General features: G+C 35.7%; 1 pseudogene; it reads left to right on the top strand.

Moving 5' to 3' along the window:
• The first annotated feature begins 5,524 nt into the window (after positions 1–5,524).
• Positions 5,525–6,820, top strand: LOC149179652 (brassinosteroid-responsive RING protein 1 pseudogene; annotated as a pseudogene).
• The last annotated feature ends 18,944 nt before the right edge of the window (positions 6,821–25,764 follow it).

The following is a 25,764-nucleotide window of genomic DNA, read 5'->3' as shown; positions in this document are numbered from 1 at the left end:
TCTTTTACAAATATGGTATTTGGCCCATAGGATTCACTTAAATAAAACCTCTTTCTTGAGCATAAATAGAACGAGGGTTATGGACTAAATATAAAAAGAGGTTTTATTTATTTACGATACGTCTAGTTTATTTATATTTTTATTTATTTACCATACCGTTTGAGTAACTATAAAAAGACGTTTTATTTATTTACCATACCTCCACTTTACTTATATTTTTATTTGTTTACACCGTTACATGTATATAAGGTGACTTATGGAGTAAATATAAAAAATGTTTTATTTATTTACCATACCTCTCATTTATTTATATTTTTATTAATTTACCATACCTCTTTTATAAATATGGTATTTGGCCCATAGGATTCACTTAAATAAAACCTATTCTTGAAAACGGGCGAATGGATTCACTTAAATAAAACCTATTCTTGAAAATGGGCGAATGGAAGGTTGTAAGTCCTAATTTCAAGGGCTAAATTTACCTTTTTTACCCTCTCCCTTAAAATAACGTGGGCTATTTGAGGTGATTTGTAAAAATGTACTATGATACAAAATATTCGTCGACTAAAAATTTAAAACCCCTTAATTTTGCCAAAGGGCGAACATTCGCCCCTAAAATTATCCTTGAAGCTATGCATCTAAAGTTGTCTTGAGATTGAGCATTATCCTGTTTAGGGATCAGGGAGATGAAGGAGGTATTGAGCACTTTAAAAATAGTCTTATTCATTCTGGAATCTTCCACTACATTTAGAATATCATGTTTAACAATATTCCAACAAGATTTAAAGAAATCCACATTGAAACCATCAAGGTCAGGCGCTTTGCCATTCTGTATTTCTTTGAGGACCTCACTAACCTCCTCTTCAGTCACAGGCCTGTTAAGGTTGAAATTCTCCTCTCTAGACACCAGCCTAGGTATATGTCTTGTTAAGTCCCTAACGAAGTGCTCTCTATCTGAAATGGTTTCCTTCGCTATACCTTGAAAGTGCTGAACTAACACCACTTCTATATCTTCATGGGAATTAAGAAGATTCCCTCCCTCATCCTTGATCAAAGAGATCCTATTGTAAGTTGTGTTCGCCATGGTGGATCTATGGAAAAATCTAGTGTTTCGCTCTCCTTCTTTTAGCCATTAAACTCTAGATTTTTGTCTCCAAAATATTTCCTCTTGTTTACATAAATTCTCCCAGTCTTGATGATGCTTGGTTACTTGATCACTTTTGACTTTATCAAAGCCATCCATGATAAGGGCTTGGTTGAGTTTCTGCATCTTATCTTCTACTGATTTTTTAGCTTAAAAAATATTGCCAAATTCATTCTTGTTCCATTCTTTGAGCCTGAGCTTGATGTGCTTTAGTCTTTTGTGTAGAAGGAACATTCTTGTACCCTGAATATGCAAATCTTCTGACCACCAATTTGCAATGTTGTTGACGAAATCTGGGTGGGTAAGCTAGATATTCTCAGATCTAAAAGGTCTATTCCTGGGGGTGCCAATGCCCTGAACCTCTAGTTGAATCAGCCAGTGATCTGATCCTCCAAAAGGGAGAACTCTCGTTGTCATTTCCTTATCAATGAGTTCCTTAGAGATTATGAATCTGTCTAACTTTGAGGCTGATTGAGACTCTCCTCCTATTTCATTGTTCCAAGTAAAGAGACAATTACTTGTATCAGTGTCAACTAGCTTCATATTGTCTATAAAAGCTCGAAATGCTAAAGAGTTTATTCTTAGAGTTCTAGTTCCCCCTTTTTTCTCCGAACGTGATTTAATCATGTTGAAGTCCCCCCCCACGATCCAAGGTATTCTTGCATGTATGTCTCTGAGATCCTCAAGAGAATCGAGAAACTTGAGTTTGTCATCCATTCTTTGAGGGCCATAAACATTCGTGACTAGACATCTCTCCCTATCTCCCACAGGCTAAATAATGACTCATAAGTAATTCCTCGATGCCTCATCATCTATTATGTCAATCTTTTGGGGGTTCCATAGAGTAAGTATGCCCCCTGCTGTATTCTCTGCTTTGACCTCTAGAAACTCAAACCAATTGAGCCATTTGCTATGGATTTCTTTTATTGTTTGAATGGAACATTTAGTTTCCTGGATAAAGAGAATATCCAGAGTTGCTTGTTTCATTCTATAACTAAGTAATCTTTGTTTCTTTCACTACCTAAACCCCTAATATTCCAAGATGTGAACTTCATCATTAAAGATTTGTAAAGGAGTAGTTGGATAGATCTTTCATCTTACCTGAATCAATCATTAGCTTTCCACATTCCATCAATAGCTCGTTCTGCTTTTTCCTGCCTCTTTTCTTTCCTGGGTTTTTGGGTGCTAATCCTGGTGTGGTTTCATAGTTTTCATACTTTCATTACCCTGCCTTTCATTTCTTCTTTGCCTCTCCATCCATTTAGCCTGAGTTTTCCATATGAATAGCTGTTGAACTCTATTGAAATCTTCTTGAGGTAACGAGTCTACCCCTCCCATGGTTCCATATTTCAAGAACCCTTCCAGATCTAGGTGTTCTCTATCAAGAATCTCCTGTAGTTCATGGTCCTCCATTTCCATCTCACACTAGGTCATTTCCTGGTCCATTTCCAATTTTGCATCGCTCATCATGGTTTCTTTCTGTTTATTAATATCCTATGTTTGTTCCATTTCTTCTTCTTTCTCCTTCTCCACTGTACTTCCTCCCATTGCCTGATCTACTTTTGTTATCTCTTCTTCTTCTTCGAGTACTTCGAACTTGTTCTGATTGACCTATTGCCCTTCTGTTTGATGTTGCTTTGGCCCCCTTTTTCCCCCTTTTCCTCTATGTATCACTTTGTGAAAGCTTTCAAGATCTTTCATTGTGTTGGATTTACTCTTGTTCTCTATTTTATTGAGAGGGAAATCTTTGAATAGGTGCCCATGCTCATGGCATCTACGGCATCTGAAAGGAATATGTTCATAATCTATTGTTTGCACCCATTCTTCGTCAAAAACTTCCAAAATTACCTCATCTAGTAGAGCTCCAGAGAGGTCCATCTCCACACAAATTCTTGCAAAGGAAGTGTATTTTCCCCTTTTGATGGCTTCAGAAGCTTTAACAAAACTTCCTAATTTATTTCCTATGGCAGATAACGATTCCATTTGCCAATAATCAAGAGGAAGAGAGTAGAGTCTTACCTAGATCGGGACCGAGGTAAACGTCTCACACTCCAGGACAAAATTCATAATCCATGCCCGCATATAGAGGCCTGCTGCTGCATAGAAGTAGGGCCCTCCTTCAAACACTCTGTCTTTATCTTCAATATTTGTAAAGACCACAGTGAAGAATCCCTTTGACACAAGATGTAGGTCTATGCTTCCTTTTGGTTTCTAGTGGTATCTAATCGATGTCTGTAAAGATTTTTCAGTGGGCCATAATCCCATGAATTTACAAATGATTGCATATGTCCGCATGTGGTCCCTGTACGCCTGTAAAGCGGGATCCTTTAAAACCACTTTAGGTGTGATCTCAGCTTTGGCTTTACATGGTCCCTTTTATGCTTTGTCTTTTGTTCCCTATTCCTTGTCTTCTTCCTCATTTTCTTTTGTGCTATTATTCTCCCTTGATTTGGTACAATCTTTCTCCTCAATGTTCCTTTTCCCTACTTCTGAAGGACCTCTGTCATTTTCTATTGATTTCTTACCTCTCCTCGCCACAGCTTGCTTGTAGGAGGGAGTGGAGCTCCCTCCTTTGCACCCTTCGATGGAGATCAACACTTGCTGAAGTCTGTAACCCAAGGTGCTCTCTCTCTTCCCCCTCAAACCATTTCCAATTTAATAATCACTTTGCAATAAAAGTTCAATTCTTTTAACCAATAAAAAAATCCAAAAATAAAACTTTAATATATTACAAAAATTAAAAATATTTTCCATAAATAAATAAATAAATAAAATTTAAAATTAAAACATAAAATCTAATAAAAATATATAATACCATTAACAAAAAAATATTATATTCCAAAATGAAAAATTATTAATATAATATTTTATATTAATAAAAAGATAATTACATATAATGAGAATATAGTTAATTCAAAGTCCACCCATGACCATTGCTACCATAGAGATAAGTAAAACTAATCAAATAGTAATGTAACTCTTATAATTTCTTTTTATATATATATATGGTGAATCGAATTGATGCATACATTTATTTTACGCAAAATTAAACATACTCTACCTCATATAAGTAAAATTTGAAACGATTAAAGTATCACGATGTTCCTTTCTGTGAATACTCCGTATTTTTCACAAAAAATTGTTTCACCCGGGCAAGGAAAATATAATTAATTTAAAGGAATAGACTTGCAAGACAAAATATAATTAATTTAAAGGATTAGACTTGTACTGACAGAACAGAAAACTTGCGGTCTTTTTCATTAAATGGAAGTTATTGAAGGGAGTTGTCTATAATGCGATTTTTTGAGATTCCGGTGACGGAATCCGGGGGAAGAAATTGAGATGAAATCATGATTTGTTGCAGTTAAAATGGTTTTTTAACTGCATATTCGGATTCAGCACCTTGAAAACCCCTGGGACGGTTTCGTTGTGCAGAAATTAGCTATCAAACTTGGATTCCAATAAATTACTGCCGGATTTTCACCGGAAAAAATCGCCGGAAAGGCTTTCAAAAAGTCGCGTTAAAGACTACTGCTTATTGAAGACGCCATCTTCTCCGATCAGAATCATGGCCGACAACGAAACCTTTTTAATATTGTGATGGTGGTCAGATAGGAAAAGTCTGCTCTATGATTTGAGGGTTGTCGCAGAAAAACTGTTTTTATAATCGTGATGCGTAAGGTAGATTTACGACCTTTTGGAACAATTAGGTGGCCCGAATCTTCCTCCGTTTGGATAGACATTACATTACGCAAGTGTGATACAATACGCTCTGACAACTCATGGCCAAATTGATAATCATTTTGTGTTAATCTGTGCATTTTCATACCTGCTTATGGACAACGCACCTCTTAAGTTGCACAAATTTGTTTTGTATTTATGGAAGCTGACAGGCTCCACCTTCTTGTACTTATCACGTGAAGGTTCTTCATACATTGGAAATTGCAGTGTCTGTCTCGGATTGTGGGGTACAAGCCGCCCCATTTTGGGGCATATGATATTCTTATCTGCACGCGAATGCCTGTACTCACTAAATACCAACGGCCTCCCTCCAATTACTAACAGCCTTACATGGCCCTGCGTATGCATTCCCTTTTTTTAAACAAATGTTTAAAAGGAGTGGTATTTAAGTGTTTTTGGTGGACTTGTGGTTGGAATCGGGGTATAAATAATTGTGGTTAAAAAAATTTGTGGTCAGATCTACATTAAATTGGTTTTCTAATTATATGAATTCAATTTCTGAAAAACTCCTAGACACTTTGACACTTTGATTATGCAGAGTTCACTTCAAACATGTGATTGATTTATAGTATAATTTCAATTCTAAACCAATCAGCTCAGGAAATAAAGGGAAAAACTTTTTAAAAATTACTCATTTAAAGAGAACTCATTAAAAGAAAGATTGTTTTATCTGGGAGAGAGTGCTGTGGACAGCAGTCGTTCCGGTGCATAATTGAGATTGCGGGCTGGATCCCATCCGCAAATGGATCATCTCTCCTTCTATATTCAGCTGATTCAGGTAATAAATAGCTGGTATTGGGTTTAGGGACATGCATTATTCGGGTGACTCCTTTCGATTTATTGGCAGAAGCTTAACCGTGAGGGCTCAGTTTCATACTATTTGTTTCTAGCCTCTGTTAAATTATTGATTGGGGGAGATAGTTGTTTAAGTTGACAAGGGCTTCCTCTTGAGCGATGGGATTTCCTCTAGGGTATCCAGTGCTTGTCGTCCCGCGGGTGCTCCTTAACGTTGCCTTTGTATTTGGGTTTATCAGAACTGCCGTCTGCTGGCTCCTCCGGTTGATGGGGTTCAGAGATTTTCTCGAAAGCGAGGCCACCTGGCCTGATGAAATCAACTCAACGGAGTCGTCCTCTTCCATTTCTGCGCAGAGGATTCGTGGGCGGTTACCCATTATCAAATTCGCCGTTTTAGCAGAAGCGATGGAGGATGACGACGTTATGTGTGCGGTTTGCTTGAATATAATGGAGAGACAGGAAGAGGTCCGAATGCTGATGAATTGCAGTCATATCTTTCACAGAAGGTGTTTGGATAAATGGGTCGATTATGGACAGAAGACTTGTCCTCTTTGTAGGTCGCCCTTCCTTTCAGACATAATTCATGGAGAAATGAAGGAGGAACTGAGGACTTCCGAGCACAGTTCGAATCTCTTTGGAAACGTTTCAGCAGACCAGATGTCTTAATGCTCTATTTTGGACAAAGAGACAAAGCAGAGGTCATAATCCTCTATATCTGACAAAGTGACAAAGAAGTCCAGGTGTTTTTTCAAAAGAATGCCCTCCATAAATATTTCAAGGGTTTACTTCAAAGATTGTCATGAATATATGAAGTGTTCAAGAGATTAGTTGCCAGTGAATTCCTAACTGCCAAGCTTTCCTAAAAGCGGAGGGGAGGGTCTTGGAAGAGAAGGGAGCAGGAAGAATGGTAGAGTGATTAACATGTTCTACTTGTAATGGACGTGCATAGGGGAAGAGGTTGCAGTCACAACAGGCCACAGCCCAGAGCAAAGGATGTAAACATTTGCTGTCAGCATTCTCTGTAATTAAATTCTATAATCTGTAATTCTATCAGGCCCAAGAGAGTCGTTATCATTCTCTGTAATTAAATTCTATATATGTTTTCAATTTAAATGTTCTTACAGTTTTTCTGTCTGGAAATATTTTTCTGTAGTTATCAATTTCTGGGTGTGTTCATGGTAAGGATGTTAAACCTCTATGCTATTTTCTGCGGTTATTTTGTTTGCATTCTCAGTTCTATATGGGTGATGGTAAAATTGCTTCGGAAAATGCTGTGTATGGTTCATCACAACACTTTTAATGCCTGCCAACGAGAATCGGCGTCTTGAACTTCTCTCAATCAAAATAAAATAGTGAAATGTTGACCTCCTTAGAATCCCTAATTTACTGGAAATGGAAACAACTGAGTTAAGCTCAACGAAACGGGTATACGAAATCAATGGCAAAACAATTCGCATTAATGTTGGTTGAATCTGTTCACTTCGAATGCTGAAGTATCGATATCGCTTTATGCAAACTATGGGTATGGAAAACTCCAACTAAAGTTAATCTATTAGATAAAACCCTAATATACTGGAAATGCAAACAACTAAGTTAAGCTCAACGAAATGGAACAATTCTCATTAATGTTGGTTGAATCTGTTCACTTCGAATGCTGAAGTATGGATATGGCTTTATGCAAATTATGGGTATGGAAAACTCCAACTAAAGTTAATCTATTAAATGATTGAACAAGATCAAGAGCCAGTCTATTCTCTCTCCTCCGTTGGCAATTTTTCAAAAGGCTTAAAAGTCTCCCGCAAAAAGTGAAAACTGATTTTGTTTTATCCTTATATCTATACCAGACTGTTATGTCTTATTGAAGCAGGCTTTTAATTAAAAATAAATCTATTGAAGTTACAGATTATGACTTATTTTATTCCAGAGGAGAAAAAAGAGGAGTAGTATCACTGCACTTTATATAACCTTAATCGCTTTTAAATCTGGAAAAAAACACAGTAATATTAATACTTTTGAGCTATTTTCATCTTGTTAATTTGGGGTTCATAATTGCAGTGGTCTTTAATTAAAATAAGTCAGAATTAATTCTATAAATAAATAAATCGAAACTAATAAACAGCATACCAACAATGACGATAAGAATTTAACCTGCAGCGAATACTGCAAAAGAAAAGATAATCTACATCCTTCCTTCAATACTGTATCGTAAACATCAATTACCTATCTAATTTACAACTCCTAAACAAAAAACATTTTCCCTTTGTCTGGCTAATGCTGTTTGTGAGAATAAGAAGGAATTACGAAAAAAATCCCTCAACACACACATTTAATGAGATCCCACAAATTAATTGAATATGCCAAATTTTCTAACCACTACAAAAAAAATATCACATACCTGACAAATTAATAAAACTCATTTCATACATACACATTTAATGAGACCCCACAAATTAATTGAATATGCCAAATTTTCTAACCATTACAAAAAAAATATCACATACCTGACAAATTAATAAAATTCATTTGATATTTAATATTTATGGTTTGAAAATCCTACTTAACATTTATCGCCATGAATTCAAGTCAATGGAAAGTAGATCCAATTTAACAGTGACATAATAATAAGAAGCACATTACGTGCAAGAGAATAAGCGTTATTTCCACTTACAACTTGAAGAGTCTTGGAACTGATGACTAATAAAATGAATGCAAAAGAACCTTCACAGTGATATGTTACTTACTGAGAGACGATCCTGCGTGTCACGTGGAATTTTAAATTCTTTTATTATATTTATCAGCTCATTAGCATCATGAAGAAGTCCATACTCTTTTGGAGAATACTAATAAACATAAAGAAACACATCATCAACTGTAACAACAATAGCATTAGATGACAAAAGTAAATGCAATAACTTCAGCACATATGAATCTAATTTTAAAAAGCAAACAAAAACCATTCATATTCATTATTATGAAAGTTGAACTTTTTCTAGTTCATTTAGGGTGTTTATTGAGCCTTTAATGTAGGAAGTAATTCTTTCATGTCATGTGTTCCATGTGTATTACAAGTTGTTAGTGAATATTGTAAGATGTTATTTTAGATGTGGTTGTTTCCCATGTGTATGAGTTGTTGTGCCACTTACGAGTCATAGATCCATTTTCTTAGTATCTAGATTTGTGGAAGCCAATAATTTGTATCATATATATATGTAACCTTTGTGATCAATAAAAATATGAGAGTGAATTCTGTTGTATGTAATTTTTTTCTCTCTTTCTATTTTTCTAATATGGTGTTGGAGCTTGTACTCACCTCACTCCCTCAAGGGAGGGCGAGGAATATGTGAGGGATCCTATACATATTACTATAGATGTGTGAGAGTTTATTTTTAGTGTGTGAAATTTTTTGTTATGTTGTATGTGTAGATATGTTTGTTTGTTTGCAGCTTCTTCAAGCATCGTCAGATCCTTTCGTCATCTTGTTATGTGTAAAGTTTTGTTTGTGCTTATATGGCTTGAATCTGCAAAGGAGTTAAATTCATGCGTTGATGGTTTTGTGGTAATTGTTTGCACTGTCATATTATAAATCAAATATGCAAAATCATACCCACTAATTGTATATGTTGTTGCATGGATCTAGATTTGAGATCTAGGGTGTAGGAGTTTCAAGTGATCAATGATATACGTCAAAAGTGTTAAAATTGGAGGGAGATGTCATTTTTTTCACTTCTGCAGGGAAGAGATCTTTGCGTCAGATGTTTATGTTTCAATATTGTTCCAATCTCAATTTTTGCATCATATCAATATGTAGTGGCATGTTTGTTGGAATTTACCACTCTAACAAATTCTACTTTGTGAAGACGAGAAATCTCCAAGACAAAGATGGAACTAGATGAACAACTTTTGACATGTGCTAAGGAGGGAAATTTTGACTTGTCTATGCCTCAATGATCGCTGATAGTTTGATGAGATGTCTTTGTCAAGTAGTTTTATATTTCTTTCAATTCTAGTTATAAAAAGGGTTGGTGGTTCTTAAACTAGAAGTCTTAGTGTCCAAAACATTAGTGATTATGTTAGTAAGGTCAAGTTGTTTGATCAACTTTTGAACACATTCAGTGTCGAGACCTTCATCCTAGTGACTAATGGATAACCGAAAGAAAAACATCTGACAGACGGTGATTGGTCCATAGGACACTTCATTACTTAATGGCTCTTATCGTGGAATCCCCGACGAGTTGATTTGTAAATATTGTTGATCTTGCAAAGTTCGTCAACAATGGTGAGAGGCGGTTACATTTCAAATGGAGGTCAAGTGACAACTCGAAGATGTGGTGGTGAAAGAGTGATGTTTACGAGATTCCAGAGTGGATGTGAGTGTCTTTGAAGACCATTCAAACATAGATTATCCTTAGATATCACTTTCTAGGATTCAACTGCGTTAAGTAAGTCATTCATCTATGACCATTTTCATAAGAGCCAGTCGTAACTCACTAATTTCTCATGATTTTTTAATAGTCCACTTAGCACACATTCCATTGGGTGATGCTCATAGGGGTGAAGAAGTGGGATTGAGACTAGTGAAATGAATCACATAGTGTCAATCATCACTTCCGGGGCTTGCACCAGGTAATTAGGACTTCCGGGAGGTCACCGATCTTAGATCGCCTCTGTCTCAAGCATGGTTAGTGGATTTTTCTGCACATTCAAGCCCAATTAGCTTGCTACCCCATTTGCAAAACCTTAGTAAGTATTGTGCCTTGACTACCTCTCATGGAAATGGTCATAGATGAATGACTTATGACTTAACCCAGTTGAATCCCAAAAAATGATACCTAATATAATGCATTGTGAAACACCCCAATACTTAATAGATTATCCTTCTTGTTGTAATATGTGTTTTCAATGTTTTCCATGTTGCTATTAAGGGAGGGTGTTGGAAGTAATGCTTTGAGTCATTTGTTCCATGTGTATTACAAATTGTCAGTGAGTATTTGGAGGTGTTATTCTAGATGTGGTTGTTTCCCATGTGTATGAGTTGTTGTTGTGTCATGTCCTAGACGTAGATCCACTTTCTTAGGATCTAGATTTGTGGAAATCAATAATTTGTATCCTATATATATGTAACATTGGTGATCAATAAAAATATGAGAGTGGTTTTTTTTGTGTGTAATTTTTCTCTCTCTTTCTATTTTTCTAATATTTATAATATCCTTTATAATTTACAAATATTATTAAAAGATTATATCAGTAAGAAAATATTAATTATTTATGAAAGTTCATAAATATTATAAATTATTTAGAAAGAGTTTTATTTTCAAGAATATGTGAATCTTATTTCCAACTTATTGATGCTACTTTTCATACTATATGAGGATGGAAAATAATTATTAGAAAAATTCATGTATCAACATCTATTATTTGTCTTTACATCTAAACACTAAATCTTCTATATTTTTGTTGGCTCTCCTTTATTTCTTAATATAGTGTACTCTTCCATGACATAAAATTTGTCTTTACATCTAAACACTAAATCTTCTATATTTTTGTTGGCTCTCCTTTATTTCTTAATATAGTGTACTCTTCCATGACATAAAAATAAATTATTTTAGAGCTCATGCTTAATAATCCTATCATTTTATGTAAATGTCTTTTTATATAAGCTTCGAAGAGAAGTATGGATACCTTATCCTTTAAAATCCCCACTTAAATTCACAAGTTATGTGCATTTTTTATCCTCGGCAATATAACAAAATATAATAATTGACCTTCTTCGTAACGTCCATACTCAATTGTTGACATCTCACAGAGACCATAATGTAATTTCCCTTGCTGCCTTTAAACAAAAATAAAAGAATTAGTCGTGTGTTACGGTTATAAATCGTAATGACAATGAACGTTTGTTAGTAATATCCACTAACAAAATTAAAATCAAGTTAACCCAAAGAAATGAGATTATCTCTCTTTTGCATATTAACAAATTCCATCTCTCTGAAATTATTTAATAGGTTCACAAATCTAACATGATTATAGAGTGGTATCTAATATTTTATTATTATTTGATAATATTAAGTTGCATCAAAACCACTTAGTATATTTCTCATGAAATCTTTATAATTACCACATTATTATAATAAATACTTGAAAAAAAATCATAATGAATATCTAAATATTTCAATAATTAACTATCTTGTATAATGTTTTTCAACCTCATTGCAATGATAATATAGTTGTTGCATTAACTACCACGCCCCCTAGAATTGATTGAGAAGACTAACCACCACCTTGGGAATATGGGATTGATTTCCCACTTAAGTTGTTGTTACTAGCTTGGAATTTTACTAATGCCCATGGGTTTTACTATAGTCAAAAATATTTATTGGTTTTGGTGTAGTGGAAAATATTTAGCGGTGGGGATGCCTTTGTTGGTGGGTGATTGTAGATCAATATGAAACTTGGTGCTATTTCATAAGAAGATTGAGAGAAATTAGAAAGAAAGGCAAGTAGTACTATTCACATTTTCTTCTTAGATTCAGTATTGTCGAATGTCTCTAAAGAAGATAATACAATGAAAGAGAGGGAAAAGCTAGGGAGCCCATACTAGTCAACAGACTTTCCAAGTAAGTTGTTTCTATGAAAGAAGTTGTTTCATATTAGGATGTAATATTATGACTATCACGAAGCATATAAATGCTTCCAATACTTTTATGAGTCAACTTATTCCTATTGATAATGTTGATATGAAGTTGGAGGAATAAGATTAGTGAATTACCTTGTTATGTTCTCTACTAGATTCTTGGAATAATTTGGTTGTAACAATAGGTTGTACCAATCATAAGGGTGCATTAAATTTTGAAGTTGTAATGAAAATATTGTTATTAGAGGAAATGAGAAAAAAATACGTGGGATATCATAGTGAAAATTCCCTAATTGTAAGGGGTTTCTCCAAATGAAGAAGATATAAGTTTTTTAGGAAGATCTAAGCTTAGAGGCATATCTAAATATCTAGGCAATACTTAAAAAAATAATTTTGTAAACACAATAAATTGATATATCTTAAGAAGAATTGTAGATCAAAATTTGTTGAGAGATAAAGGGCCAAATGATATTACTTCAATGGAAGGGAAATCCTCCTCAAAAGAAGTAGGGGATATGTATTTAGATTCTACAAGTACACATTCAGAAAGGTAATGTATGGTTCATCAACTCAAGTGCCTTTATTTATGTAAATCCTCATAGGGGATGGTTATATGAGTATGAATGATGTGATGGTGATGTCTTCCTAGGACATAGTTATTTAACCAAAATCACAAAATGTAGAAGAGTCAAGTTGCAGTTGAAAGATTGAAGGGTTATAACTCTTTATGAAGTTTTTCACATTCTAAATTTGGTTAAGATCTTTATATTTGTGGGTAATATGGTTGATGTATGTGTATAATATAGCCAAAATGAAGCCCCAAGGGTTAGCTCAGTTGGTCAAAAACCATGCCTCGCCATTGGGAGGTCACAGGGTCGAATCCATCCGAAGCACTTGTGGTTAGGTCTTGCAGTAGGCCGAGGGGCGATTTAGCCTAGCTATCGCCCAGATTTTTCCGTGGACATAGCGATCACTCACTCACTAGGGTGCTCGTGAACCACATGCAAAATATATATATATATATAGTCAAAATGTTTTGAGAAGTGGTGTTGATGAGGGGAATTTGGTGTCAAACTCTATAAAATATATTATGTATCATGGTAATTGATGGGTGTAACAATACTATTGTTCCTAAAGGAATAATTAAATAATTTGGAGCCCCTACTCATTCAAGAGATAATACAATGCTTTGACACAAATTTTGGGTCACATCATAGAGGGGTCTTCAATTATTACAAGGTAAAGGTATGGTTGAACGTATGTATGAATGCACATAGCATTTTGATTTATGTGAACTTGTTTATATGGTAAGAAGAATTAGGTGAATTTCCCTTCTATCCTTATGAGGGTAAGACATATCCAAAAATTGATGGATAGTTATTTGTTTGGTCTTAAGCTTGTTCCATTAATAGAAGGATGGTTATATTATGTTTCGTTCATAAATGATTTCTGAAGGAAAACATGAATGTATTTATTGAAGAAGAAATAAAAGGAATTCAACAAATTAACGAAACTTAAATCCCTTATGGAAAAACAAACTAGAAAAAAGATAGAAGCGTGGAGAACGAATAATGGATGTGAGTTTTACAACAAAGAATATCAACAGTTTTGTAATTTTTGTGGTGTTGCATGACACAATTCTATTCCTTACACAACTTAGCAAATTAGAATGATATAAATGATGAATAGGATGCTAATGAGAAATAAATGTGTATGTTCAGTGATGCGGGATTAACATATGAATATAGGTAGAAGCTATTGCCAAAACCAATGATCTAGTAAATCGGTCACCCACTTCAACACTAGTTGACAAGACTGCACAAGAGGTATGGTTTGGTAACAAACCTTTTCATTTACATATTATATTATTTGAGTGAAATGATTTTGTGAAAATTCCAAACGAAAAGAGTAGAAAGTTGGAAAAAATGATAAGGAAATGTATCTTCATTTTTTACAAAGATGGAGTGAAAAGTTACAAAATGTGGAATCCTATAACCAGGAAAGAAATGTATAGCTGAGATGTGGTCTTCAAAGAAGCTGAGAGCACTTCTATGAATGAAGATGAACTAAAAGATATAGAACTAGTAAAGTGCAACTTGAGCTAAATAATCAAATATCTAAATCATTTGACGAGGTAGATTCATCTAAGTCCAATGATGATGTGGAACAACAAACTCCAATTTTTAGAAGGTTTGTTCATGCAAGGAGACCTAATACAAGGTATATTCTACCTTATATCCATTCTATTTTTTCTCTATCATGTATTAATGATGAACCTAGATCTCTTATAGAGGTTGTAAATTTCAAAGAAAGAAAACTTTGGAAGAAGGGCATGATAGAAGAAATGGAGGCCTTGGAGAAACACGAGAACTAGGATTTGATGAAATTAACAGATAGATAGAAACCTATTTGTAGGAAATTAGTGTTAGAAAAGAAACTAAATGAAGCAAGAAAGGTTGATAAATACAATACCCACATGGTAGAAAAAGGTTATTATTAAATAGATGGGATTGAATTTATTGATGTTTTTTCTCCTATTACAAATTTGATTTCCATAATATTTCTTTGTACCTTGCTACTACATTTTATGTTGAGTTATAGGAGATGGATCTAAAAAAAACCAACATAAAGGGCAAGAAGGAGTTGGTTTGTAACCCGAAGAAGTCCCTTTATGGTATAAAGAAGTCCCATAGAATGTAGTGCCAAAATTTTAACGCATACATACTAGGATTAGGATTTGTGAGAAGTAAGGTCGATCACTGTGTATATTGAAAATAGGATGGAGAACATTTTTTGTATGTAATGATGTATGTCAATAACAAAGTTACCAACTTAACAAGAACTATACCAAGTTATTGTTTTTTTAGAGGTCACAAAAAATCATGATTTTCATGTTGATTTTGAAAAGCGTTAATGCAAAATCAACCTCTTTTTCTAAGCATATTTTTTCCACTTTAAATTTTCTTATGTATCATGGACATGTTTTTTTAAATATTAGTGATTTTCACACCAATTTTGAAAAGTGTTGATGTAGCATCAACCGTTTTTCTTTTTGGGGCTTATTAATTTTCTTATGTATTAAGTATGGATAACTTTTTTTTTAAATGATGATGATTTTTATGTTGATTCTGAAAACCTTAATGCAACATTAACCTTTTTTAGGTAGGCATATTTTTGACACATTAAATTTTCTTATGTCTTGATTATGCAAATTTTTTTAAATAAATATTTTTTATTTAACCATTAGTCAAGTTGTCTTCTTCTTCTTCCTTTCTTCCCAACATGTTTGTTTTTAAGCATTTTTCAAGCAACTAGTCTTTAAGTGTGACTTTTTGGAATGTTTTCTAGTTTGTTTCTTGATCTAATTTGTCTAGAATCTCGCAAGGATTCGTTGAAATCACAAGTTTGACAAGTGAACTCTTCGCAACTAAGGTGCCTCAGGTGTTTTTGAGGGTGTTGAATCCATATATGCAATCAAAACATCAGTTTAAACAACACAAATCAAGATTTGGCCAAAAAATGTTTTGTCGAATTCTGGCATAATTATGCTAAAAGTTAGTTTTTTACTTTTGTTTTTCTATGAAATTTTCATTTTTTTGTAGACTTTAAAATAAAAATAAAATTAATATTTTGAAGTTAATTTCTTTTATCAAACAATTGTCATTAAAAAATAATAATGACAAAAAATACATATTTTGCATATAAATATAATCAATAAATTAAACATTTCACACCTTTTTACTAAAAATGACATTTCAAAAAAAATATTTTTATGGAAAAAATTGGGGGAAAAAAAAGTTGAAAAATTCAAATTTAAAAAAAAAATATGAATTTTATGTCCAAAGATGATAATATTTGAAATGTTTTTTTTTCAAAAATAATGTTTCACATTAAATTTTAAGTAGATATGTAAAAAAGGAAAAATAGAATAAAACAAATTTAGAAACCAGAAATAAAAATAAAAATAAAAATAAAAGAATAAAATAAAAAATGTTATTAAAAAACAAAAAAAAAAAAAAAACATGAAAACAAACCCAACAAACTATTTAAAAAAAATAATTATTTAGTAATAAAAATCAATATTTATTTAAAAAATTAAAAAAATAGAATAAGAAAAAAAAAAGAAAAAATTAAACAATCAATAAAAGAAAATAATATTAAAATTTTCAAAAATAAATAGATAATATAATAAAATATAATGTTATTAAAACTTAAAAAAAAAAAATAAAGTAAGAAAATAAACAAATTGTAAAAAAAATACATACAAAACAAATATGAAATATAAATAAAAATAAAAAATAAAAATAAAAATTGAAAACAAATTTCAAAACAAATTAAGAATAAAAGTGGAAAGAAAATTAAAAAACATTATAAAATTGTGGGAAAATTTTGAAAAAAAAGCACAAATAAATAAATATTACAAATATTAAAAAGATAATTAGAAAGAATCATAAAAAGCATAAAAAAAAATCTTGTCATAGTGATCTGAGGATCGAGGTCCTACCGGGACCCAACACCAAAGTGATACGAGTAAGGTGAATAGGGCAGTTAAAGCAGCCCACCACTCCAGTCGCCCTACATGTGACTCTTTGGCACTCGGGCAGGGCAATGCCATTGATTCCCAGAATCAATGACTTCCCACAAAAATTGGTTTGGGTGGTTTTTGATTTTGGGAATCAGTAAGGCTACCCTTCCCTAGCACCAAAGCACTATGGGAAAGGGTGGTTGGAGTGGTATCCCTACTCCAACCACCATGTACGTGACCCTTTAGTGTTAGGGAGAAGAAACCTCGTCAATTCCAACGTAATCCACCTTGCCCATGACCCTTTGTCACCCGGGAAGGGTGGACACATCGATTCCCGAAACTAATGACTACTCACATATGTTTGTGGGAGGTCAATAATTTTGGGAATTGATGGGGCTACCATACCCCAGCACAAAAGGGTTGCGAGCACTGCGATTGGAGTGATGCAAGAACTCTAGCCACCCTACTTGCGACCCGTTGAGGATTGGGCAAGGGAGCCCCTTTGATTATGGGAATCAACAAAGCCATCGCACCAATGGTCCTTTAGCATCTAGGCATGGAGGTACCTTGATCCCACAACCCTTATGCCCCTAAAACAATTATTATTTTTTTCAAATTTATTAATGTTTTTTAATTTTTTATAGTTTGTATTTACTTTTTTTTTCCATAGGAAAAAAGCGGTAACCTTTTATTTAAAAAATGAAAAGTTACACAAAGCATATGCATTGAATCATTTCTAGAAGTTTCCCATTGGGCTCGAGTGCTTTTGCACACAATGCGATGTAGCGAGGCTACCGTGCATTTAGAGAGAATGAAAGAAAAGAAAAAGGAAGGGAGGAAAGGACAGAAAAACTAGTTCCCGGGAGTGAGTAGAGGACTCACACCTCATGTTTTTCTCCCCTTCTTCTTTTCAACCTTGCACCACTCTCCTTGGGTAGGCTCGATCGTTGCTAGGACTAACTGTGTTTCTGCTTTCTGTGGAGCTGTGTTATAAACATTTTTGTGCCTTTTATCTCCAAGCATGAAATGTCCATAAACCAAGGGATCCTAAGTACCTAAAAGTGTTGTTCCGACCCCTAAAGGAACAAGGTCAACAAATTACAGCTTCTCCCAGAAGTTCTCCACTAGAAAATGCTCAGAATCAGTCAAATCAGGATCATTTCAGCTGCTCCACTGGCTAGCTATGTTGCATAGCACCCAAATACACTAGATAGGTGCGTTGCAATGCACCTAAATGCACTATCAGGGTGCGTTGAGCGGGAAATGACAAATGGCAGTGCCATTCCGCGAGGTGGAAAGACAATGGAAGCTTCCAGAATCTTCTCCAATGACACTTGCCTCACTGAATTTGACCAAGGATGAGTAAAAGGCTCTCAGTCTCCAAGTGGAAGCAAGAACTGACAGAGAAAAGACACTAGTCAAATCATAAGCTGACTCATCCTCCTTGCATACATCTATATATGGATCCCTCATCCCAGAGATCCGGAGGCTGGAATTTTGTACTTTGCAAAGAATTACTGTTGGTTTTGAGATAGATATCAGAGTATTGGGTGATTTATGCTTTGTTGGAGGTGAAGAGGGGTTTCTTTGCTGGGAGGTTGATGCTGGGTCAGGAATCATCGGTTGTAGCTCCTCTTGGATCTTCTTGTTATATCAATAAAACAATTTGAGTTTCTCCTACATGTTTGTGTATCATTGATGCCCGTTACATTTGTGTGTTTAGCTTAAATCTGATCCTAAGCTTTTTATGAATAGAGATCCATGTCTTTGTGTAGTTTTCTTCTTCTGTGATCTTACAGGAACTTGGTGAAGCTGGTCAAGTAAGGGAGCAGGTAGCTGGAAGCTGTCAAAGAAGAGAGGGATTGGATCAAAGGACTAGCGCAAGACACAGGTCGGTTCTTTCTATCTCCTTCTATCTTTAATTCATAAAGGAAATACAAGAGTAGTTTTCTCTGTTTGTTTCTAAGGTAACTGTCACACCTTAGTGGGATAGAGTCGTTCTGAATAGACACTTTCCCCGGTAACAAAATTGCGACTCCACTAGGGACGATTGTCTAATTAGTTTGTTTGTGTATCTTTTGTTGTTTGTTTCATAAACTTTTAAGTAGCATTTGAACTGCATTTGCCATAGCAAATGCAAAGTAGACATCTGCTACTTCAATCCATTCACTGGATCTGTTTATAATTTGAACATCTGATTCACAAATGATCTGATTGCCCTTTGTGATAGCTCTTAGACCTTCCTTAGATCTACCCTCTGATTGTGCATTACTGATTGCTTTTACTCGGCCAAAAACCAAAGACTAAATTGTAAACCGTGACCCAGAACTCGGATAGAATTCTCGTTTCTGCCCCAGCGCAAGTACTGTGAAGAGCTCCTACATTTCAGTGCAGTTCCCGAGAGGGCAACCTGCGCTGCAATCCAGTTTCTCTGTGTTACAGGTGCGCTGATCAGACTAGCCCTGTGCAGCTGAGGTTCTTGTGCTTCATTCTTTCCAGTTTTGTCTCTGATTTTTGCAGCCTGTGATCAGTGTATGTGTCTGTTTAAAAACCCCTTTTCTTTGCTATAATTCCGCCTCCTTTGTACAAAAAGACTGTAGATGTTTTTATGTGTTTGTTGAGTCGTTTACAATTTTCCATTGCAAAAGTAGAATAGTCATACTGTCGTCCTTTGATTTAGATCTGTCGCAAGTGTCGATTTTGATCATAGGAGAAAGTTTATTTGCTGTTGACAGTCGATTATGCTTTTACTTTTGCTTTGGTCTGAATTTGTGATTTTCCAGTGTCAAGTACAAGTGTTCATTTCAAAATCGCAAGGTGTCATAATCGTCTCTATCTTTCGATTTCGAAAAGAAGCTTGTTTGTATTTGTCGCTTGAAAAAATTCAGATTTGTACATCAACTTTATTTTTAGCATCAATACTAAGAAAGTCGAAAACAAATACATGCATGTGCGTTTGCATATTGACAGCCTGTTTGGCTTGATTTAGGAAAGTGCATTTACAGTGTGCTCTTTGCTCTTTGTGAAAAGATTGTGTCTTTCTTTTCCTCTAGTAGCTAGGATTTTCATTGCACAAAAGAGATAAAAGTTTGTTTATCATCTTTAGATTGCATTTTAGGAATTACATCTACATCTCGTGGTGAACCCAAAAGGCAAACTTCATAAGCAAGATCAACTTAAGATAAATTCAATGAATCTAACAATGATTTGGAACTTAACGCACAACATTTAGATGTCTAGGCTAGAGATGTATTCCGACGTCGTAAAGCCTGGTAACTGTTGTCCTCATTGATGGTTGGGTGATTCCTCCCCTTTGAGACGATAAGTGCCAGTACGGACTTGTGCTCCCACGTACCATCGAGTATATTTTGGGAGACCCCTATAGGCTTAAATCCTTTATCCATAGGAAGCCGTGTCTGCCGCCCTATCGATCGCAATGCACTGAACACAGCATTCGGGAAGATTGACTGCCGTACCGTAAAAAGTATTCTGCAGTTTTGTGATTAGTTTGGTACTCCCTCTACCTAGATCTCCAGAGCAGTCCCTTTCGTTCCTTTTCAGACTCCTTAACGGAAAAGGTCCATCTGAGCACTTGTCACTTCAAGCTCATTAAGAATCGAAGGCGACTAGAGTCATCTTTTGTTTTTTCTCGACTCTTAAAAATTGAAAAAACAAGTTGTGTCAAAGCGTCTAAAATTTATTTTAAACAGAATAATCATCACCTTTCCCTTGTTGATCTTCGAAGTTAGTCTCCCTTCATCGCAAGTTCTTGTAGAATCGCTAGGAAATCTTTTGGATAGACTGATATGTCTGAACAACCATCAACATCCAGGACTGTGTCATCCGACGCAGCAGCGGCAGAGCCTCCTGCTGCTACTCCAACGATGTTCGATGGTATACCATCTGTCCCGGCAAGTTATCAACAACAAGCCGGAGTCCAATCAGGGACTGTTTCAACGACATGGTCAGTTCCTATTTCTTCATCTGGATTATCATCTGGTATTTCTTATGTTGAAACTCAACAAATTGATCCAATGTGTCTTCAAAGGCCAATTTACCCTTTAAGTACTGGATTTCCACCATATGGAGGGCAGTATGCCTTTTCATTGTTCCCTCCTGGAGAACAACCATATGGGAGTTTACAACAAAGTTCAGGTCAAACTAGAATTACATCCAACGGTTGGGTACCAATACTGCCTCAGCAACCAAGGGTTGTATATTCAATGCAACCAGTCCACCCTTTGTCGAATGTTCCCACTATACCTGTTATGGTGACTGCGTCGCAAGTACAAGAGTTACCTGTTGTGTGTCAACCCCAAGTTTCTCAGGTTGCGATACTGTCGTGGCGGAAAAAGTCGTTTGTGCGGACACAACTGACCTCCCTAGGAGTCTAAACTCTCTAGCGACAAACAAGACAAAATGGAGTGATCTTTCTCTAAATATATCTTTTAACACATGAAAACTACAAGTGTTTAGGCTTACCTTATTCCAAAACGTGGTTGTTGTAGTCCGTCCTTGCCGATCCGGATGAGCTCCTCCTTCAAGTCAATTCCTGCAACCACAAACAATCAAACAATTACCAAGCACTTGCATTTCATATAATAAAACATATATTTAACATGCAGACCAAGGAACACATGAAATAACTCATTAACACAAGCTATTGAGAAAAATAAACCAGTTTGTATTAATAACGAAACAAAGAAACTCTTACAACCTGGCCTTGGTGTTGTGCAAGTTCCTCCCAGGGTCCATCAAGGGTTTTCCTCTACTTTGACAAAGCTCACCCACTTCCAAGTAGAATCAAGTAAAGACAATCTCTCCTCACAAGGTTCTAAATGGGAGTCCTAATTCCTGCAGCATTTACCCAAAGAAAATGTATAGCTCCAACCTCTCCTCCCTCTGGCTCAATGCCTTTATTTATAGTGCTGTAAAGAGGTTATTCAGGTCCACCTTCAATGGGATAATCCCCCTCTTTGGGTGGGATAGCTCCCTTATTGATGGGATAAGTTCCCCCTTAATAGAGATACATGAACCAACTCGAGGCGCATCCAATTCATCAAACTGACCTCTAGAAAGTTCTAGAAGTAACCACAAGTAACTTTTTTAAGATGAAACTCGCACATTTTGCCTTTTACAGAAGGACGCACCTGTTCCTTAACATACAGAGCGTCCAAGGACGCACCTTTTTGTGAACATGGTCAGCGTCCCCGCAGGTAAGGCTAGAGAGAACCTGCGACCCCAGAGATAAACATATTTTTGACAAGACTTTCTCTCTTCTTTGAGTTTGAGATGGATAGCAGAGGCATAAGACTTGCCTAAGAGGGTAGCATGACTGTTGATTTGAGCCATACTAACTGTAAGTGGTCATGGTGACATTTTTTAGTGTAACAGATTGCCCCCTAAAGTGCGAAGCCTGGAATAGATTTAGGGTTTTGTAATTCTAGGAAGGGTGAAGCGCTTTATCATTTCAAGGATTGTCTTGTGGATGGCCTGGTTGGAACCTGCAATTTTCAACACAAAATACATGGATAAGATTATATCATCACTGAGGTAGGCATTCCCATACTCAGATTCAAAACTTTAACTAATGGACTAACTATTCTGATACAGGAATGATCTTGCAGTACATCATTTTAATAGACTTTTGTAGACACAGTATGGACGCAACCATCTATTTATGATTAGTCTACATAGATAATGAATACAAAACTCCTCGCAGCCTGGATGGTAGAAACTAGATCCAGGGTCTTCACTTCTACTTCCCGAATTGGTACGATTCTAGCCATGTGATTAAATGATTTGATGTCGAACATGTTAGAAACCACTTGATTACCAGTCGATGATGTAAACTGTTAACAAGCGTGAGAGAGACCACCAGTAATGTCAATGGTTCTCAAAGTACCAAGCACAACCTGTGAAATGTGAATAGATGTTTTGATGTCGAACACTTCACGGAATCCTTTGATCGAAAGTCAATGATGTAAACTGACGTCAAAGGCGAGAAACCTGCCATTGATGCATGCAGACTTCAAGGTACTGTCGATTCCTAAGTCATCTTTCTAGATAATGTGTCGATGTCGATAGAAAGCGACCCGTTGCAGGCAAGCCCGCAACACGAAATCATTGTTCAAGTTGAAGAAATGTTGCTGTAAGGACTGACTCAGGGATGGTCAAATGGATGACAAGTATTTTGCAGATGAAAGTTTTGCTTGCAGACCTCTTGAACACATAACGACACGGCAGATGGCTTGGTGACGAATAACTCAAAGTTAATCCCCGGAACCCGGTTAAAGACTTTTCAAAGTGGTTTGATCAACTGTGAGGTAAAATATTTCCCAACCCAAGTGAATGAAAAGTGTCGTGTTCAAGAGTGGTAATAAAGTTTCTTCTGAGACAAAAGGTAACAAACAGGTTCATTCTTCTCTCTTTTCCCCCACCATTTCTGGCAAGTACCTCTTTATTTTTAACAAGCTTGAGGAGGATAACATATGCTTGATTATAAGCTCATCCTTCGGACGAGTCCAACCTAGTTTAAATTCGAACCCTAGGAAGGAGTGGTTCGTTCCTGTTTGTAATTGAACAGGTCCTCTACTGTAAAAGTTTAACGAGCCCAGTATAGGAGAAACTCGGCGTTTTTCATTTTTAGAGAGTCTGAAAAAACTAAAGGAGACTCCACGTTGAACTTTTTCGTACATTTGTGTCCCTCAAGCCCGAAAAAGTATAAAATAATACCTGGGGGAACCGCTTGATCTTGCGACCAAGGAGTACTTTCATAATTAGTGCCACTGACCTGAAAAGTAAAAAGCGATCAAGGACACGTCGTTTTATTTCCATATCGAGTTTGAAACGACAAAAACCCAGCAATCTTTTCCTGTTTTTTACGGTCAGAAAAGGGCTATAAGGGGACCGTCTTTTAATTCCGTTTTAACGAGTTTAAAAGAAAAACTCGGCGATCTTTTCGTGTTTTAAGAATCTGAAAAGGGCTTAAAAGAGAACTCCAAGGTTTCACTTTTTCGTAAGTTTTAACGAGTTCGAAAAAGGGATAAAAATGTACTCATGGTTTTCACTTTTTCGTAAGTTTTAACGAGTTCGAAAAAATGATAAAAATGTACTCATATGGCCGACTTTCAATTTTATTTACGAGCAAGAAAAGATGGAAAGAACTCGGCATTTTCATTTGTTTTACGAGAATGAAAGATAGCAAAATAATCTCGGTATTTTCATGAGTTTAACGAGTCTTGAAAATAACTAAAATTGACTCAAGATAGGTTTCATTTTTACAAAAGCTTGAAACAGAGAAAAACTATGCTTCAAAGTAGTTTCATTTTTACACAAGCTTGAAACAGAGAAAAAACTGTGCTTGATGCGCCCTAAGCATAACTGCTAGAGTGCATGCCCCCCTAGCTTCATTTCATTCAACCATTTGGATGAAATGAAGGTTTAGTGACGAGATCATTTAAAAGACTTTGACCTAAAACTGTAAGAAAATTATGCAAAACACCGAAACAACTAACCTAAATATACAACTTAACATTTACGAGATCTAGTCAATCTCTCGACTCAAGTAGAGGAGGATTTGTTTCATTTTTTAATGAGCTTGACACAGGAAAAGAACTATGCTCGGATTCGGTTTCATGTTTACACAAGCTTGAAACGAAAAACTATGCTTGTTACAAGTTCACATGCCCCCGGCATAATGATGCAAATATAGGTTTCATTTTTACAAAAGCTTGAAACAGAGAAAAACTATGCTTCAGAGTAGTTTCATTTTTACACAAGCTTGAAACAGAGATAAAACTGTACTTGATGCCCCCTAAGCATAACTGCTAGAGTGCATGCCCCCTAGACTCCCCAGTGGAGTCGCCAATTTGTCGTGGCGGAAAAAGTCGTTTGTGCGAACACAACTGACCTCCCTAGGAGTCTAAACTCTCTAGCGAAAAACAAGACAAAATGGAGTGATCTTTCTCTAAATATATCTTTTAACACATGAAAACTACAAGTGTTTAGGCTTACCTTATTCCAAAACGCGGTTGTTGTAGTCCGTCCTTGCCGATCCGGATGAGCTCCTCCTTCAAGTCAATTCCTGCAACCACAAACAATCAAACAATTACCAAGCACTTGCATTTCATATAATAAAACATATATTTAACATGCAGACCAAGGAACACATGGAATAACTCATTAACACAAGCTATTGAGAAAAATAAACCAGTTTGTATTAATAACGAAACAAAGAAACTCTTACAACCTGGCCTTGGTGTTGTGCAAGTTCCTCCCAGGGTCCATCAAGGGTTTTCCTCTACTTTGACAAAGCTCACCCACTTCCAAGTAGAATCAAGTAAAGACAATCTCTCCTCACAAGGTTCTAAATGGGAGTCCTAATTCCTGCAGCATTTACCCAAAGAAAATGTATAGCTCCAACCTCTCCTCCCTCTGGCTCAATGCCTTTATTTATAGTGCTGTAAAGAGGTTATTCAGGTCCACCATCAATGGGATAATCCCCCTCTTTGGGTGGGATAGCTCCCTTATTGATGGGATAAGTTCCCCCTTAATAGAGATACATGAACCAACTGGAGGCGCATCCAATTCATCAAACCGACCTCTAGAAAGTTCTAGAAGTAACCACAAGTAACTTTTTTAAGATGAAACTCGCGCATTTTGCCTTTTACAGAAGGACGCACCTGTTCCTTAACATACAGAGCGTCCAAGGACGCACCTTTTTGTGAACATGGTCAGCGTCCCCGCAGGTAAGGCTAGAGAGAACCTGCGACCCCAGAGATAAACATATTTTTGACAAGACTTTCTCTCTTCTTTGAGTTTGAGATGGATAGCAGAGGCATAAGACTTGCCTAAGAGGGTAGCATGACTGTTGATTTGAGCCATACTAACTGTAAGTGGTCATGGTGACATTTTTTAGTGTAACAG

The sequence above is a fragment of the Pinus tabuliformis genome, chromosome 3_2, assembly GCF_031772625.1.
Source record: "Pinus tabuliformis cultivar Carrire ecotype Pingquan chromosome 3_2, CPIR1, whole genome shotgun sequence".
NCBI classification, from domain to species: domain Eukaryota; kingdom Viridiplantae; phylum Streptophyta; class Pinopsida; order Pinales; family Pinaceae; genus Pinus; species Pinus tabuliformis.
Note: the sequence above shows the minus strand (reverse complement) of the source record. Positions and strands in the feature narration are given on the sequence as shown.